The sequence below is a fragment of the Tamandua tetradactyla genome, chromosome 2 (assembly GCF_023851605.1).
Source record: "Tamandua tetradactyla isolate mTamTet1 chromosome 2, mTamTet1.pri, whole genome shotgun sequence".
In the NCBI taxonomy this organism is placed as follows: domain Eukaryota; kingdom Metazoa; phylum Chordata; class Mammalia; order Pilosa; family Myrmecophagidae; genus Tamandua; species Tamandua tetradactyla.
This window is the reverse complement of record NC_135328.1, coordinates 35,306,443-35,323,923: the sequence shown is the minus strand read 5'-3', so window position 1 is coordinate 35,323,923 and position 17,481 is coordinate 35,306,443. Positions and strand designations below refer to the sequence as shown.

Sequence of the window (17,481 nt, the reverse complement as noted above, 5' to 3'; positions counted from 1 at the left end):
TGGACCCTGGCAATAATCCCATGAATTAGATATTACAAGTAGCCCCATTTATGGATGAAAAAGAAGAGCCCTAGAGAGGATAACCGACTTTCCAAAGGTCACTTTCCAAAAGTCACAAAGCCTCACACAGGCTGAGTGAGGATTTGAACCCAGATCTGTTGAACTTCAAGGCCCAGGTGCTTTCCCCTACATCAAGCTACAACATCAATGTAGTTATATAGCTTGCTCGAACCCATTTTCTCTTCCTTTACAGTGGAGATGAGAGTCGTTTCTCTGTTCCTAGCACAAACTGTTGTTTCAGATCAAAACGTTTCTAGGAAGCATCAAGAGGAATCTTCTTGCACAGCTCATAACTGACCTCAGTGTGATTACCTGGAAGGTCCAGTGCGCATCTGGATGTGGCTGCTCAATTTTTTTTTTGCCAAACAAATCAATCTACTACTTTACAGTTATATGCTTACATGAATCGCTGATTCATAATCTTTGTGGAATAAATGAAGTAAAGAAGGATCCTCTGGCCACGGTGGCAGACTAAGTCTCTGTCCTTCCTCAGGATGAATTTGTGGAGCTGCCCAAGCCTGGGATCACTGCAGGAGCCCCTTTCTGCCAGACCAGGCAATGAAGTAACAGAAAGACAAACATGAGGACTTACTAAGTTTCCAGCTTCTACAGGTGCAGAACCCAGGTGATCTACCTCCAGAGGTCACATTTTTAACCCAGATGTTACCATGCCCTTCTATTCCCTGTTACCAGAGTGAATCTTTCTTCCTTTTTCTCTATCTTAGTAACTGGGAGGTAACTGTCTATACTCTGGGAGTATAAAGATTTCCCAGTGGCAACAGCAAGAGACTGTCTAGCTGACAATTGTAATCAGTGGTTGTATTAGCCTCTATTTTACCACCTCCAAAATTAGCAGAAAAGACCAACTTGAGCTTTCATTGTGTAGTTCTACTAATGAAGGGATCCTTTTAATTACATACTGGGCACATATCTGCAACACAAAGCATTTTAGTGTTTAAACACAGTTCCGCGACAAAGTATAGGGCTGTGTGAATACAGACAATAAGTGTGTGTGTGTGGAGGGGGAAGGGGCGGGGAGGGCCATGTGCAGAAGTTATTCTTTGCTGGAATGTAATTTGTATTTGACATTCAATTTCATCCAAGCCTAGCTGGTTTTCTATGGTGATCCTAATCTGTTTTGTGCACTGTGTACCTCATGAACGCTTAGTCAGTGATTCAATAGGTATATCCAAGGTCAGATATCCTCTTCCTTGAATTTCAGATGAAAATCTCGTTTATTTTCTTCCCAGATTGCACGCTTTGTTAATTGCCTTCATCAGTGACTAATTTGCCTGAACGGTTTTCCCCACTCAGTCAATCTAGTGTGGTCAGTCAGCCCCTGCAGTGGAGGTGCTGGAGGCAAAACCAGCTTCACTTAACTCTGCCCCAGGAACAGACAGCCTTCACATCCCACTTGCCAAGGCAATTTTTTGTACTCCACTTTGGATGAGATTTGCAGTGATGTGAGTGAGACCTTTTTCAGCCATAGGTGCCCTGACTTCATTTGTACTGATGGGTTGTGTGTGTGTGTGCGTGGGGTGGGGGATGGCGGAGGAGTAACATTTATTGAGCCCCTCCCATGGGCCAGGAACTCTACCATACCTAATTATCTCAGTTAAGCAACACCAGAGACCTTAAGATGGACATATTGACGTATGCTCCAGAATGCCTGGATTGGAATCTTGGCCCCACCTCTAACCAGCTGGTGACCTTAGAAAAGTCTCTTAACCTAATGTTGGCCTTGGTATCTTGACCTTTATAATGGGGATAATTACTAACTCTACCTGTCTCCCAGCTATGTTGTGAGAATTAAATGGATTACTATATACAGAGCATTTAGAACAGTAGCTGGCATGTGGTAAGCACTCAATAGGGGTTAGCTGCTGAACAGCAAACAAAACTAAGCTGAGAGAGGTTAGATAATGTACTCGAGGTCACATGCCTCCAAAACTTTATCATCTGGTAACCTGGGTCTGTCTGACTCTCAAGACCCTGTCTTTCTAGGCTTCTAGCAAGCTTAGGCACCTTTAGGGGTTATCTTCTGATGTATCCTGGATTTAGACCCTTGCAATGGGGCATAACGTAGAGAAAGTCCTGACCTCAGTACAGGCACACTGGTTTCTGAGTTCACTGCTAAAACATTCTGCTCTCCCAAGGGTTACCGAGCAACCTCTTAGTTGCCATTGACCTTCTTAATCTTTATCCAATTCAGCTTTTTTATAACATTTGATACAGTTGACCACTTTTCCTCAGAAACTCTCATTTCCTGGCTTCTGCACCCCTGTGCTCCTCTGGTGTTCTTTCTAGTCTCTGTTTTCTCTTCCTCTGAGGACCCCTTAGAGGTAGCTGGTCCTCTAAGCCTCTGTCTTTGACCTGATTCTTGCTCTATTCAGTCTCCCAGGGCCATCTCATTCATACACAGAGGTGAGTCCAAGAGCCATGCCTCATGCCCAGAAGTTTACGCTGGTCTCTGTGTCTGAGATCCCTATGTCCTGCCCACTCCTTCACCAGTACCCACTTCCCCCACCGTGTCCGAATCCTGGTCATCCTTCAAAGCTCACTACAAGTGCCAGCTAGTCCACAAAGCCTTCTCTGATCCATCACACCCCAAAATACTCTCTTCTGAGTTTCCCACAGCACTTGATTTGCACCTGTTGTGGAATTTATAATTTTCTAGCTTGTATTATGATCTTTTAAGTTTGTGACTTTTTCCCTGGTGGACAGTGAGTTTGCTAAAATTAGAATCCATTTTTGTTCCCCTCATAATACTCTACATCTAATAGGAGATGCAAAGAAGAAATGCTGTAAGAATGTATTCTCTGTAAAATAGCATAAGAAAAGTATTCTTTCAGATTTGATCATATGAAGAATTTGGTGTAATTTTGCCTGAAAGCAAGAAAACAGGCAGGGTGACCCTGGGCATTATTTTCCACTTAAAGTTATATAAAGCCATTTTTAGGGTAATAATAAATCAACAATAATTTAAGATGTTAAGAATAATAGTTATCCTGGTTCCACCATTTACTTAGTGTATGACCCCTCAGGAAAGTTGCATTACTGCCTAACCTCAGTTTCTCTTGTAAAGGGAGATGAATATTAGAATCAACCTCAGGGAGATGTTGTGGAATTAAATGGGATGGTATAAAACAAGAAGTTAGCTCACTGGTTGGAACATAGTAAGTGCTAAAAATGTCAGCTATCATTCATTCATTCATTCATTAGTTCATTCCACACATGTTTTTTGAAATATCCACTTTGTAGTCAAGGAAGTTGGGTCAGCTCCAGCCCAACTCCTCCACAATTTAAGCACCTCCTCCAACCTATAACACTCAAAGAACTCTCTGGTTCTAACAAAATTAGATTTAAAAAAAAATTCTAATAAATTAGGCATGCATATTAGCAATCAAGTCCGGAGAGAAAGTTTAACTTTTTTCTTATGCAATTTGAATTCCCCTAACAGAGTTGTTGTCAGAATCCATTAAAGTATTTAATTTCTCTTGTCACTGCTCAATTCCCCAAGCAGACATCCAGACAGTTTGCAGTGGTGTTTCTTATAGAAGTACTAAATGCTTAGTTATCATGGTACATTTTTTAGATGATGTATCCCTGATGGTTTTAGGGACTCCAGAGGGATTGTAGAAGTTCAAGGTTAAAGCAGGGCAGCAGAGTGCTGAGAGTTGTAGGAATTATGAATCAGACAGGTCTGGGTATCAACTCTAGCATTGCCACTTCCCAGCTGAGTGACCTTGGGGACGGCATTTAACCTTTCCAAGCATCCATCAGTTTTCTCATTTGCACAGTGGTGACAATAATACCAACCCACAGGTTTCAGTGAGCACTAAATGAAATAGCAAATGTAAAGAATTTAGTAGGGTGCCAGGCGTATCGTTAACCCTCAATACAACACAGCTTTAAAATCCCAAAGAATTTGGAGACACACATATTGGGATCTAGAGGCTGTCATCTCCACTCACCACTGAGGGACAGCCTAAAGAAGCAGTAAGTTTACTGTGACATGTTGGCCAGAACCATCGTGTCCCAGCATTTTCTTTTCTCAGAGTGGCCTCTCCAAACACCAATTCAAATATAGAAGCATTCCTTCTTGACAAATTCATCTGGTGGGAGTAAAGGTTTCCATGCCCACAGGAATGTGGTAAACCCTCCAACCCAAGGGAAAAAAAGAAACTGAAGAGAGTCTATCGTTAGTTCTCCTACTAACAAGCTCTGAGTGGCCGTCAAAGCTTTCCTTTCCTTGGTTGTCATGACAACGTCTACTGACCTACCCTGTCCTATGAAACAGACATGCTGGAGAGCACAGCGGAGGTGGGGAGCATGTGGAGGCGGGGGTCGCGGGATGAAGGACAGCACCGTGGAATCACTCCACTGTGTGCATGAGAGACATACTCCCACCTGTTTTACAAAAGCAAAGCAAAGCAAAAAAAAAAAAAAAAAACCACTGGCAAAAGTATACGCCTCACCAGAGAATGGAGGAATTCTAGTTTTCATTATAAAGTTCCTTTGGTGTTTATGAATAGATTCAGAGCCCCTCAGAAAGCCCAGTTCAGAAATTCAGACCTGGATAATGAGCAATTATTATTGCCTCAGCCATGGCACAGAGATAAGGGAAGTGCTGCTCACGCCTCTACTGTCACGTTCAGCATTTGGGGTAAACCTAGCTGATGGCGATACCTGCTACCTTTTGTTCAATGCACAATCTACAAGCAAAATTTCCCATCTGTGATCTAAAGCAACCTGAGCAACAGCATGGGAAGGCAAAAGCATTGGGCCCATTTTACAGGCAAGAAAACCAAGTGCTATGACCACAAACCACTGAGAACTGATGATTATTAATTTGCTTCTCTGCCCCCAAAACATTTAACCTGGGACAGCACTAGAATTTGCTCAAACAGGTTCAATTCTTTTCCTCACTCTTTGGTTTCTTGTAGCTTTTAGAAGTTACCTTCTAAGTCTGACACCTGCTACGCAAATTCACCCAGATGTCTTGCTTGCATCTCAGTGAGCAACATTCTGAGTTAAATACAATTTGTCCTTCCTGAACCTACTTCTCCCCGTTTCCTTGCTGTTATTGGCAGTTTCATCCTCCCAGCCAGCCAAACTCAAAACTCTGAAGTAAGCTTTGGCTTCTCCCTCTTCCTTGTTTCTGGAGATCTGTAGGGAAGCTCTGTACTATCCTTTTTTCATTCTGAGACTCTGATTTGAATATCCCAGGGAACCCCAGCAGGCAAAAAGCAGTGAGTGTGGTGGTGAACAGCCAACGATCTGGGCTCAGGGTGCCTGGGCTCTCGCAGACTGCACAGGTATAGTCTTTCATTCGATCCTCACCACAACCCTGAGGCTATTATTATTCTTATTATGATTCCCATTTTCCATATGGCATTTTCTCTATGAGAAGCAAGAGGGTCATCCAGTTTAGAAGTGGCAAAGCCAGAGTATGAATCCAGAACGGTTTGACTCAAGAACTCTCATTCATAACGAATATGTGAAGCTCCTTCTCACCCAAATATGAGTTTCTTAAGAACAGGGTCTGTTGAATCTTGTTTGTACCTCAGCAACGGCAGCAGGGAATGCCTCATGTCTGATGAGTGAGTACCTGAATGAAGCTCTGTGGAAGGATCTCAGCTCAGTCCACCAGCTTCATTTCTAGTCCCAGCTGTGATTCTTTCTCACTATATGACCTTGTTCATGAAACAACTTGGGAAATAAGAGCTTGAAGTCTCAGTTTCCTCATCTCTGAAATGGGTAACCTCTGATAGCTGCTATGAAGTACTGTAACTGAAAACAACTAGAATAATGACTGGCACACAGTAGGCCCTGGATAAATGTCAGTTGAGCAGAACTAAAATATTATGAGTCAATGTCTTGGAAACTTCTCCCATGAAGTACACCTGGCTGACTGCCTCTGTCTACAATACTAAGCTTGTAAAATATTTAACTTCAGAACCCAAGAACCAGAAGGAAGAGCCACAGAGAGTGTCTGCTCTGAGCCCAGAGGTTTAGGATGAACAGGAAGCCAGTGGAAACATACGTGTCCTTGGGAAACTAGTAACAAAGAGCTGAACCATCTCCAGCCCTGATGAGCTTGTCACGGTGGGCTTCACGAAACATCTGTTTCAGGAACAAGCCTGTTGTTTCAGGCAAGCTTAAAAGATAATAGTATGTTTTTCCTATACACAGCCATGACATGTTCACTGAAGCTGAATGTTTCTAAATGTGACCAATTTCTTAAGTGGCAGAAGCCCATCCAATTCTTCAAGAACATATATTGCATGTGGGCAGCCCAATCGGTTTCCTTTGTTGTTACCAACCTGAAGCAAAATTTACTCTGGCTTACAGGGAAGAAGTCAGGGAGTGGGTGAGGGTAGGGGGTAGCGATTTCTCTGAAATTGGTCTCTGTAAAGGTTACACTTAATTCTGCAAGGGAGTCAGGTCTCCAGGCCTCATGCATATGGATGACAACAGTGGTTGAATGATAACCTGCAATTTCTCTTCCCCACGTTAATCGACTTTGGTTGGTTACTGAGAATTTGACTAGGCAAAGCTATGCCTGTGCACATACCAATGATCCCCAGGATCCGAACACAGCTTTGCTGGATTCAACTCAATTCTGGCCCGAGATAAGAAAGCACAGGTGCAGAGTCCCATGTGAAATGAGCAGACGTGCCTTGGCATGAGATAGAGAGAGGGCCAGGAGGCAGATCAGCAATCAGGAAAGTGCTGGGACACTCAGCAACTCTACGCAAACAGAGGCCCTGTAGTCCCACAGGCAAACAGAAAACTTGGGTCAATGAGGCAAATTCCTCAAGATCCTCCAAGTGCAAAGCTCTTTGAGAACAAATAACCTCAGTTGTTCTCTTCTGTTTTCTCCCTGGGCTACGAATGTGATAGGAGTAAAGGGGCTTTTGCATTTGGTGTCAAGCCCAAGAGACACCTGCCTTCAGATGACTGTGTCTTCCTGCCAGGGAAGCTGTCTGGTGCGCTCTTTGAAAATCAGGCCTGAACTGGCTGGGGGCACCAGACAGACCCAGCCCCACCAGCAGACGTCTGGAGTGAGTCATGCTTCTTGGAATCCAGTTCCCAGTCAGCCTGGTGGTGCCCTGGCTGTGGCAACTCCACTTCTAATGCCTTCTGTGCTCACCCAGTGTAGCCACTGGCCTGCAGCCTTGGCCTCCTAGCCTCCATTCCAATTCCTTGCACCCCAGCTACCTGCCTGGTCCCAGTATCCTCCCTTTCCTCACCAGTCGGCTTCTGGTATCCCAGCATGCCTTGGGGTTAAGCTCATTCTGGCTGTGTAGAGCACTGAAGGAAGTGATTCCGTTTCAACTTTCCCCAATTATCCTATGCTCAGAAAGAGCAATGGGGCAAATGAATCAACATATTTAAGAAAGGAAATAGCATCAAGTCATAGAGACTGACTAATTCAAGGTCTTCATTCTGAATATAGAGAGGACTGATTTCTGGAGATGGGAAGTGACTTGTCCAAGGTTTCCTGAGACTTAGGTTTTATAGCTACAGAAAGAACCCCAGGTTTCCTGGCTCCTGGTGCACTTTGCATGTGACAACATCCTTAGCTCTTCATTGGGTTAATATTTCAGCTCTTTGAAGACAGGGGGTTCGTTTCTGACTCCCCAGCAGCAGTATGGGGCCAGGTCCAGAGCAGGGGCTCAGCAAATGCTACTTAGACTTGGCAGAATAATTTTGTAAAACAAATAATTCAGTCACAGACATGTTACTGAATCCAACACAAAGTTATAATTTCAGGATTCTTTGAACACCTCAAAACAAAGGTGCTGTTTTTGCTACAAAATAGTGTGGAAGTAAAGGAAGATGTTACATTTACTTGACATGGTACTGCATTCACTTTTTTACTTGCTGAACTATGATCCTATGTTCCCAAAGGTGCCATAGGACAGGTGCCATTTACTGAGAGTCTGTGGCATGCAGACACTGTGCCAGGGGCCTGGAACCCAGTTTCCAGTTGGTCCTGCCCTCAGCCCTGCCAGGCAGGAAGGGCTTGTGGGTCAAAACTGACACTCAGGTGGGTTAAGTGGCTTGCCCAAGATCTCACAGCTGGTAAGGGCCGAAGCATAGGCCTAGTCTAGGTCAGTGCTATTTAACCTAAGTCCAGTGGTTCTGGTATAATGATGGTACTAGCCAATTGTAATAGGGGTTTACTCTGCACCTGACATGTGGCATGTGTGAACTCATTTAGTCCTCACAAGACTCCTAGGAGGTAGTATGGGCATCACCCTCACTTTACAGGTGAAGGGAAACAGGCCCAGAGATGTGAAGTAGCTTACTGATTGGTCCAAGCCAGGCCAGAGGACAGGGAAGGGCCAGGCGTGGAGAGAGCTCAGGATGGGGGGCAATGAACGAAAGAGGACCTTTGGAGTTGGGCTGGACTTACCAGTTGTGAGATTTGGGGCAAATTACTTTTAAGTTCATTATCGTCTACCCCAAATCTGAGCTTCCAGCTTTGTCCTCTGACTCAGGGAAGAGATTCATTACCTACCCAGGTTCCTGGGCCAGAAACCAGAAGGGCGAGTCTAATTCTCCTTCTCTCCTCACATTCCTTCATCCCTAACCCTAACCTAACCACACGGTCTGTCACCTGACATTCAACAGCCTCCTCCAAGGTCTTCTTGATTTTCTCCGAGGTTCTTCCCTTCTGACTTATCCTCCATACCACAACCAAGAGCAAATCAGACCTTGTCACTCCATGGCTTTAACCTGCCTAAACTCACTCCTTTAATTCCTTCCAGTGTCTGCACAAAGGTGTCCTTCTTAGAAGACCTCCTAAGGTGACAACTGCAAACCACACCTTCCCCAATACTCAAAGCCACTTTCTTGCTTCATTTTTCTCCATAGTGTTTCTCAGCATCTAGCATAGTACAGATTTTAATCATTTATGTTGTATATAGTTCATCTCCTGCTCTCTCGCCTTCCTTTCAGCATAAAGAACATCAATTCCATAAATGTAGGGATTTTCGACAGTTTCGTTCAGCCCTAGCACATTAAGTGCTCGATAAATATTTGTTGAATGCACGAATGTATGAATGAGTGGCTGCTCACTGACTTCAGGATAAAGTCTAAACTCTCGGTCTAGTCAAATCTTTTAATGATTTGGTGCTGGCATCCCTCTCCAGGTATCCCATTGCATACCAGGTTCCCATTTAAGCTCCAGCCAGATGGCACAGCTCTCCAAGTCTTCCTGTGGTCCCTCAGCCCGGTGCCTTTGCAAATTCTGATGCCCCTATCTGGAATGTCATCCCCCCACCCCACTCCACCCCACCCTTCTACTGGTTCAGGTTGCCCCCTCCACTATACTGATGCCCTGCTTTAACTCTTTGAAGCCCTTTACACTGTTGTATAATTGCTCTTTTACTTTGTCCATTGCTGTTTCTTAACTGCCAGCTCCATGAGGGCAGGATAATTTTGCCTGCTCTTGGATTTCCAGTTCCATGTGCAAGGCTGAACAAACTATTGATGCACAGAAAGTTTGAAAAAAAATGAGCGAACCTCCTGAGTCTTGGCTGTTTCCTCTTTGAAACAGTGGCAGTGCCACTGTTGCAGAGTCACTGAAGGATTAGAGATAGCATACAAAATGTGCAACATCTGCTGTCATGCCTGGCACAGAGTAGGCATTTAACACCTAGCAGTTCGGTGCTAGCACTCTGATGCAATGGCGGGAGCACTAGGATTTGTGCAACATCTGTTTCCTTTGTTCTAGAAGGCACCAGCTGAAGCCCTGACATTGTCTTTTCTGGGGGATATCTGTTAAGTGTCAGACCGAGAGAGAATTCCTGTCCTTTCCTGCTTACCCATCACATTTTGGCAGCATGCCCATGCAGCAGATAAAATATCCAAGTCTACCTTCTTCTCAGAACCGAATGGATTTATAATCATTATATCATAGAATCGAGAATTGCCGATGATCTCAAGGACTAACTGCACCAATCAGTCATTTTATTCATGAGGACCTGGGTTCAGAGAGGTTGACTGACTTGCTCATGGTCACACAGCTGGGTAGAAACTTCACTTTCTTTTCCTTAATGCAGAATTTCAATTCACTCTGGTTGAAAGTATGGGGACCCGAAGGAATTTTAAAATTTGGTCTAAAACTCGCACTTGGGTTAAACCCTGACCATTGCCATCATTATACTAATAACCAAGATAGTTTTTGCAATGTTCTGACCAGCAGCATCAAGTTAGTTTTAGATGTCAGGAAAATTATTTATTAGGGCATTTTCTCCGACATACAACAGAAGAAAGAGATGTGACGCTCAACCTTTTCACTCTTACTGTCCTCTGGTCAAAGGCGAAGTTGTTGGCAGAGGGATGGCGATGTCCCACCATGCCACGCCACTGCCACTTCCTTTTAATGAGGCCCTCTGTTGTCAAGGGCACAGGGAGTGCTGTCTGTGGACTGTTACGAGTGGAAGGAGGCAGTGCAGGCAGCACCGTAAGTCTGGAGCTCAGGCTAAGCACAAAGGGGATCAGAGAAGCAAGTGAGGGGCAGCCCCAGCTGGGACTGAACCCAGAACTCCTGCTCACCATGAAGGGAGGTGTGAGTCATCAGCCACTGCCAACAGACTAATTCACGACCTCTGGTCCCAGAGGAAATCATTACTCCTAATTATTATTATTAAGCCTAATGACTAATTAGCAAAAATAGCTACCATTTACTGAGTGCCAACTTATGCCTGGTACTTAATGCATATTATTTCTTTTTCTCTATTTTATGCTTTTAAGTTTTTTGTCTATTTTTCTAATTTTAAGTTCAATATATGTTCGCGAAAAAATATTTAAAAATACAGAAAAGCATGCAAAGGAAAAAAATCACCCTTTGTTTCACCACCCACATATGGCCACTATTAGTATGTTGGTGTTTGCTTTTCAAGATTTCATCTCTGACTGTTTTTTTCTCTCTTTCTCTGCCACACTTTCTCCACAAGTATGTGCATGCATGTGTGTGTGTGTTAACTGAGACAACAAATTTTTTTTTCACTTTCACAATAACCTTATCAGTTAGGTATTAATCACATTTTAAAGATGAGGAACCAGAGGAGATAAAAAAATTTGTTCAAAGACGCACAGCAAATATATCACCAGACAGGAATTCATCCCAAGTCTTTCTGTTGTCAAAACATGTCGTTTTTTCATTCTGCCACATCGCTTCCCACTCACTGAGGGATAATCAAAGATAGTTTTAATTACATCTCTTCTTCTGCTATACCATTCCTCTGCCCGTGCCCACTGGCCACACCTTACTGAGAGATGTAGCCTTGGGTAAAGGAGATGGCAGATTATTCCAGCTACATCTATGCAGCTGGCCAGTACGTGACTATGGGAAGCTTTGAAAGCTGAAGCTGCAATGAAGATATTTTGTCAGAAACTGGAGGGAATCGGTGTGTTCTGCCCATATAGATACCTAGAAAGCTGAAATCAGAAAGCACAGTGAACCGTGGTTCGCAAGCTGTTTGCATGAGTCAAGGAAGCAAGTTCTGTAGAGCAGCTGCAGAATGGCCCAAAAGGCATTCTGTGACTTAGCCTGCAAAGCTTTCAAAGGGCTGAGATACTATAAACCACACCCACGGAGCGGGAACAGAGGCTCTGGATTCCATACTTTGCCAAACAGTTTGAACAAAGCTGTGGATACTGGCGTCTCCAACTTAACACGAAGCAGATAAATATGTGATGCATTCTACATGCAAAGCACTGGGTACCGAGGATACTAAATAACACCGTGTTCCTGACTGCAAGGATCTTGCAGTCCAGTGCTGGGAGACATTTGAAAGATTTACATAAGGATGTTGTAAATGAAATATAGAGGTCAAGAAACCTGTTTTCAAAAAACTTTGAGGCTGGAGTCCTTAAACCTCCTAAACAGGAAAATACATGATTGAGAAAAAAAGGTTGGGGGATGAAGGACAGAAGCAAACTGATTAAAACCCTTTTACAAAAGTCCTATGTTTATTATAACAAAATAAAGACAGAAGGCTAAACAAAGATATATCTTATATATCTTAAATTTAGTAACAATAAGTTGTCACACTTGCTCCCTAGATATCTTTCAGGATCTTTTTTTCTTGCAGTTAGAACAAGCTGTCTAGAAATGTTTTGCTTCGCTGCAGACAATGTTCACGATGAACTCCATTTGTGAGTGTGTGTTCAGTTCTACCTTCTGGGTCCTACATCACTGCAGAGACACAGAATACCGTGAACGCTCGAAATGCTTGACATGTTTCAACTTTTAGTTTGGTGCTGCAGATAAAAAGGGATTTATTAACATGCTTACCACATACCCCCTCCCTTTCAGCCCCACCTTCTTAACTTCAGGCCCAGGAAGCCCCTCCCCCCACCCCATCAGTTCACTTCACCCCAGTTCTGCCCCTTCCTCTTGACACAGCTGGGAGCTCAGTTGTAAAGCCCAGAGTCACTATCCCTCAGCTTTCCTTAGCTCACACGTATCGTTAGCACCAGACCTCTTCTATGCCTCCTTTTTCTTCGGCCTCTTTCCCCTTCATTTCCAAAGTCCCGGTCCCCTTTTTCTAATTATTCCCAGCAGGAGTGACTCATGCGTTTCATATGTGGTAAGCGATGTGCTCATGGTTGCACAAAAAAGTATGCAGAAGGAAATCTGTAGATACAAGCTTCAGCTAAGAGTCCTGGTGGACAGCGAGGCCTCCTGCATAGACGCGGGCAGTGGGAAGGAAGCGCCTCCTCCACCGGTCGGAAAAACAAATGCAGCCCAGCTGATCACAAGAGGGGCTATTTTCCTGTTAGACCAGAAATGCATGCGTGTGTGTGACACAGAGAAACAGAGAGAGACTGAAAGACAGAGACGGAGGTGGGCATTCCCAGCTGAGGGAAAAGCATATGCAGCTCAGAGGTCTGAAAGAGCAGCTAGGTACGGGCTACTTCAAGGCAGCTTTAGGTCTCTTTCTTATTAATAGAGCTCTAAACCAGCTTTGCGAAGCACATGTCAACGAAGTTCCTATTTCAACAAATTTAATTCAGATCATATTAATTAGAGTTTGGTCTAAAAGTCTAGAAATGGTGGGCTTATTAAGGAAACCCCTGTAGCTAAGAATGCGAGGCACAGTTAAAAGTGGGTCCTTTGAGAGTGAAGGCATGAGTGACCCATCCCACAGGGAGGGCTCTGTGGTTTGAGAAAATCTTATGGGTTCTCCACTTAGTTAATATCTATTGAGTGTTCTTAGTCTTCACAAGAACCCCGTGGGCAGGAAAGTAAGGCACCGAGGACTGAGTACCTTGCGGGATCCCACGTAGCTCGCACACGGTAAACCTGCGGGGTCACATCCAGCAGCCTGACGCCATTCTTCTTTGTTTCCTTTCCAGCCCCCTGATGTGGCCATTCCTTAGGCCCAGGTTTTGGGCTTATTTCTCCTTCTCTTTTTCCAGATACTCAGCCTCATCAATGCTGCAGCCGTCACCTCCACAATGACCCCAGACTGATCTTTCTAGTCTCTACCTCTCACCAGGCTTCCAACCCACTATTTACAAATCCTTGCAGAATGTTAACCCTTGGCTCCCTTACATCTCACAGATGCACCTCACTGAGTAGCTCCTCCCACAAACACACAAACAGACACACACTCACACTTGCAATCTAAGTTTCCACCTGCCTCCGAGATGGCACTCTTATTTCAAGAAGGACCTAAAGCTTCCTTAGGGAAGCTTTCTTTGCCCATCCCTGTAGTCGTCTCCACGGCTTTTGCCTCGGTTCCTGTAGTGCCGTGGACAGCCTCTACTACTGTACTTTCCCCTCCTCTCACCACAGTTCTTCCCAATTGAAAGGATTGTTTTTCCTCCCTTTCCTTCTCTCCTCTCCTTTCCTCCCTCACTTTCTTCCTTCCATTCTTTCACTCGTGAACCACTCCCACCCCCAAATGAGAAGAGCAGGGAAAGCTAGGAGGGGAGACAAGAGGATTCTGAGAACGAAGGAGTCCAGACAGCCCTGTTCTCAAGTGAGGGGGCACAAGGCTCTGTTGCCTGCATCTTTGGCCCTGAAAAAGGAATATAGGGGCTTCAGAGAGGAGGAGGTAGCCCCACTGGCTGCAGTGAGGATAGCAGAGGTGACCAAAGGGGGTTGGGGAGGCACAGCAGGAAACCAGGGGCCCCTGAGAGCTGAGGGTCCTGAGAGGATGGGACTGGCCTGGACGGACCTGAAAGAGAAAGTGGCTGACAGGGCAGAGGACCTGGCCATCCTGTCATAGAGCAGCTCACACTCAAATGTGCAGTTGGCATTTGTGTCCTCTGAGGGGGTCAAGCCCGGCAGGCTGACTGGACACGGCCCTGATTGGGACAGGGTCACTCCTCCTGCAGTCACAGGTATAGGTTTATACCCCATTTAACAGGTCCACATATCACTGCTGAGGAACATGGTGACATACGTGCCTGGTGAGCTGCTGGACAGCGAAGGAGCCATGTGCACCTTCTCCTTGCCCTCAACCCCGCTCATCCTGCTGGGTGCCCTTCTCCTTTCCCCAGTCCCCGTTAGCCTCGGGAAACCTGACAGTTTTGTCGGCCTGCTCCACAACCTCCAGCACCTGTCAGACCCAAGCCTCTTTCAGGGGACGTGCTGTGTGAAAGAGCTGCCACCGTGCCACCTCACCTTTAATAAGCTTAGGGCTCAGCTTGTAGACAGTAAATTGAAGGGTCTTCCCATAGCCAGTGCCTTGTGGAGGCCAGGACCGGGGCAGACCTCGCTGGTCTCTGGGTATCCCTCAGGCCCGGCAGATCTCCACCATGACGGGGCACTGACAAAGTTGCCTCTGCAGAAGGCATGGCTGGGGTCAAGATTCACTGAGTAATTTTGCTCTGTGAAGTCTGGGGATGGGGATGCTTGAGGGAATTAGTCAGGGTCTTCATAGGGTACCAAGGGGTACAGAGGGGGAAGTTAAAGGGAAGAAGAGAAGGTGACATCAGCCACATTAAGAGATGAGAAATTCATCTTTGCGTTTTTATGCTTTGTTTCCAAGTGTCTCCCACCCACACTCCCAGGACAGGATGGAGAGGATTCATCTCTGTTTCCCCAATGCCAGGCATAACAGCCGAACAATTCCAAATAAATAAACTTTATTTATACATTATGTAATATATTTATTGCAATAAAATAAATAAAAATATAATTCCAAATACAAATGAAATGCAAATCAAAAACTAAACTCTTCTTTCTCCCATACCAACATTTTTATCCAACATTTTTTTTGCCTATGAATTGGCACAGTCTCCCAAGTTCAAACTTAAAAGTCAGCTGTGATAGCCACAGGCAGGCATTCTTCAATGTGAACTGAACCTGACACATAGTAATCCTTTAATAAATGTTCATTGCATGAATTAATGAATTCTGCCAAATACCACTGAAGCGTTCAAACTAGAGGGCCCAACGCTCACTTCATGGACCTCATCTCCATCTACCTTCGCCTTCTTGGCATTCTCATCCAGTCTCAAGGCTTTAAGTATCATCTGTATGTACCAGCTCCCAAATTCATATCTCTAGTCACTTCTCACAACGTTTATCACCACCACCATCTTTATCAAAGCCACCATCATCTTTCACCTGGATCACTGCAATGCTTTTTTTTTTTTTTCATGGGCAGGCACCAGGAATCGAACCCAAATCTCTGGCATGGCAGGCAAGAACTCTGCCTGCTGAGCCACCATGGCCTGCCCTGCAATACTTTCTTAAATGCACTCCTGCTTCTGCCCTGGGCTTCCTTCAGTCTCTCCTCAATAGCAGCCAGGAGCGATCCCGTTAAAACATAAGCTTGATCTTGTTCTCCTCTGCTCAAATTTCACCAGTGGTTCCCTCTCTCAGAGTAAAGGCCACAATGCTTGAAACAGTCTATGAGGGCTTCTGTAACCTGACCTCTTGTCACCTTCTCTGGCATTGCATCCACTCTCTTCTTGGTCCCCCTCTGCTCCAGCCCTCCTGGCCAACTTGCTTCTCCTCTGGACTTGCTGGTCCCTCTGCCTAGACTGCTCTTCTCTCTTGGTTGCTTCCTCTCTTTCTTTAGGTGTTAATCCAAGGTCACCTTCTCTGTAAGGCTTTCTCTGGCCTCTAGCCCTCTCTATGCCCCTCCTTGCCTTATTTTTTTTCTTAATTCACTCTACATTTTAATTCATTTATTTTGTTTAGTTTCATTTTCTATTTTTTCCTTCTCCCCACCTCACTACCCCCAGAATGTAAGTTTCCTGAGGTTTGGGATTTTTGTCTGCTTTGTTCACTGATAGTCTCAGGAATCGAACATGTGCCAAAGCACATAGCAGGTGCCCCAATAAATATATGTTGAATGAATAAAGGCAGAAATTACTTTTCTAAATATCTGTTAGGAATTTTATGTAGTGTCTTATTTAATCCTATGAGTAACTCTATGAGGCAGACACTATTTCTCCTCACTTTATGGAGGAAGAAAGAGACTGATGCAAATAGCCTGAGTTCATAATCTAGTAAGTGGATTTCAACCCAGGACAGCCTGTCTCTAATGCTTCTGTTATGCTCTCTGCAGCACACCAGAGTACCTCCTGCTAGTCCCTAAAATCTGTAACCCTAAATTTAACATTTAACTAGAGTATCTTGCCTTTAGTGGGGGTCTGTTGTTCCTAAACAGCCTCTTATGAAGGCATTTATTTTGCTTCTTCTCGTGAAGCATAGCTTTACAGAGTTTACAATTCTAGATTTCCATCTATTTTCTCTCAGCACTTTGAAGATATTTCACTGGCCCTGGATTCTATTGTCAGTCTAATTGTCTAAGACATTTTCTTGTCTTTGGTGTTTTGCAGTTTCGCAACAATGTGTCTATTTGTGGATTTCTTTTTATTTATTTTGCTTGGGATTCAGTGAGTTTCTTGATTTCAATGCTTGATGTCTTGCATTTGAATTTGAATTTTGTAGAAAATTCTCAGCCTTTATCTCTTTGTTCTCACCTCTCTGCACTCTATTATCTCCTTTTGGAATTTCTTCTGAATTTATGTTAGATCTTCTTACTTTATCTTTCATATCTTAACTCATATTTTCCATCTCATTATTTGTCTGTGCTAAATTCTGGGTTATTTTGTCAAGTTTGTCTGCCAGTTCTATAATTTCTTTCAGCTGGGCTTAATCTACTGTTAAACCCATCTGCTGAGTTTCTACTTTCAATTATTGTGGTTTTCATTTCTAAAAGGCGTATTTCTTTTTTTTTTTCATATCTACCTTATCTTTTTAAAGAAAAACTCTCCTAACTGGGTTTTGTTTTGATACACTTTAAAGATATAAATATATTTACTCTATATCGTGTAACATAGTACTTTTAGTATTTGTAGTCATTATGGAGCCTATTCTAAATTTTGTTGTTTCTCCTTATCCTTGCTCATTGGCCTTACTCGTGTATTCTT

General features: G+C 44.2%; 1 protein-coding gene across 3 annotated transcripts in view; it reads right to left on the bottom strand.

Annotated features, from left to right (window-relative positions):
* Window positions 1–17,481, bottom strand: part of TTLL11 (tubulin tyrosine ligase like 11) — a 272,555-nt gene that overhangs the window by 58,393 nt on the left and 196,681 nt on the right. The gene's annotated exons all lie outside the window — the stretch shown is intronic.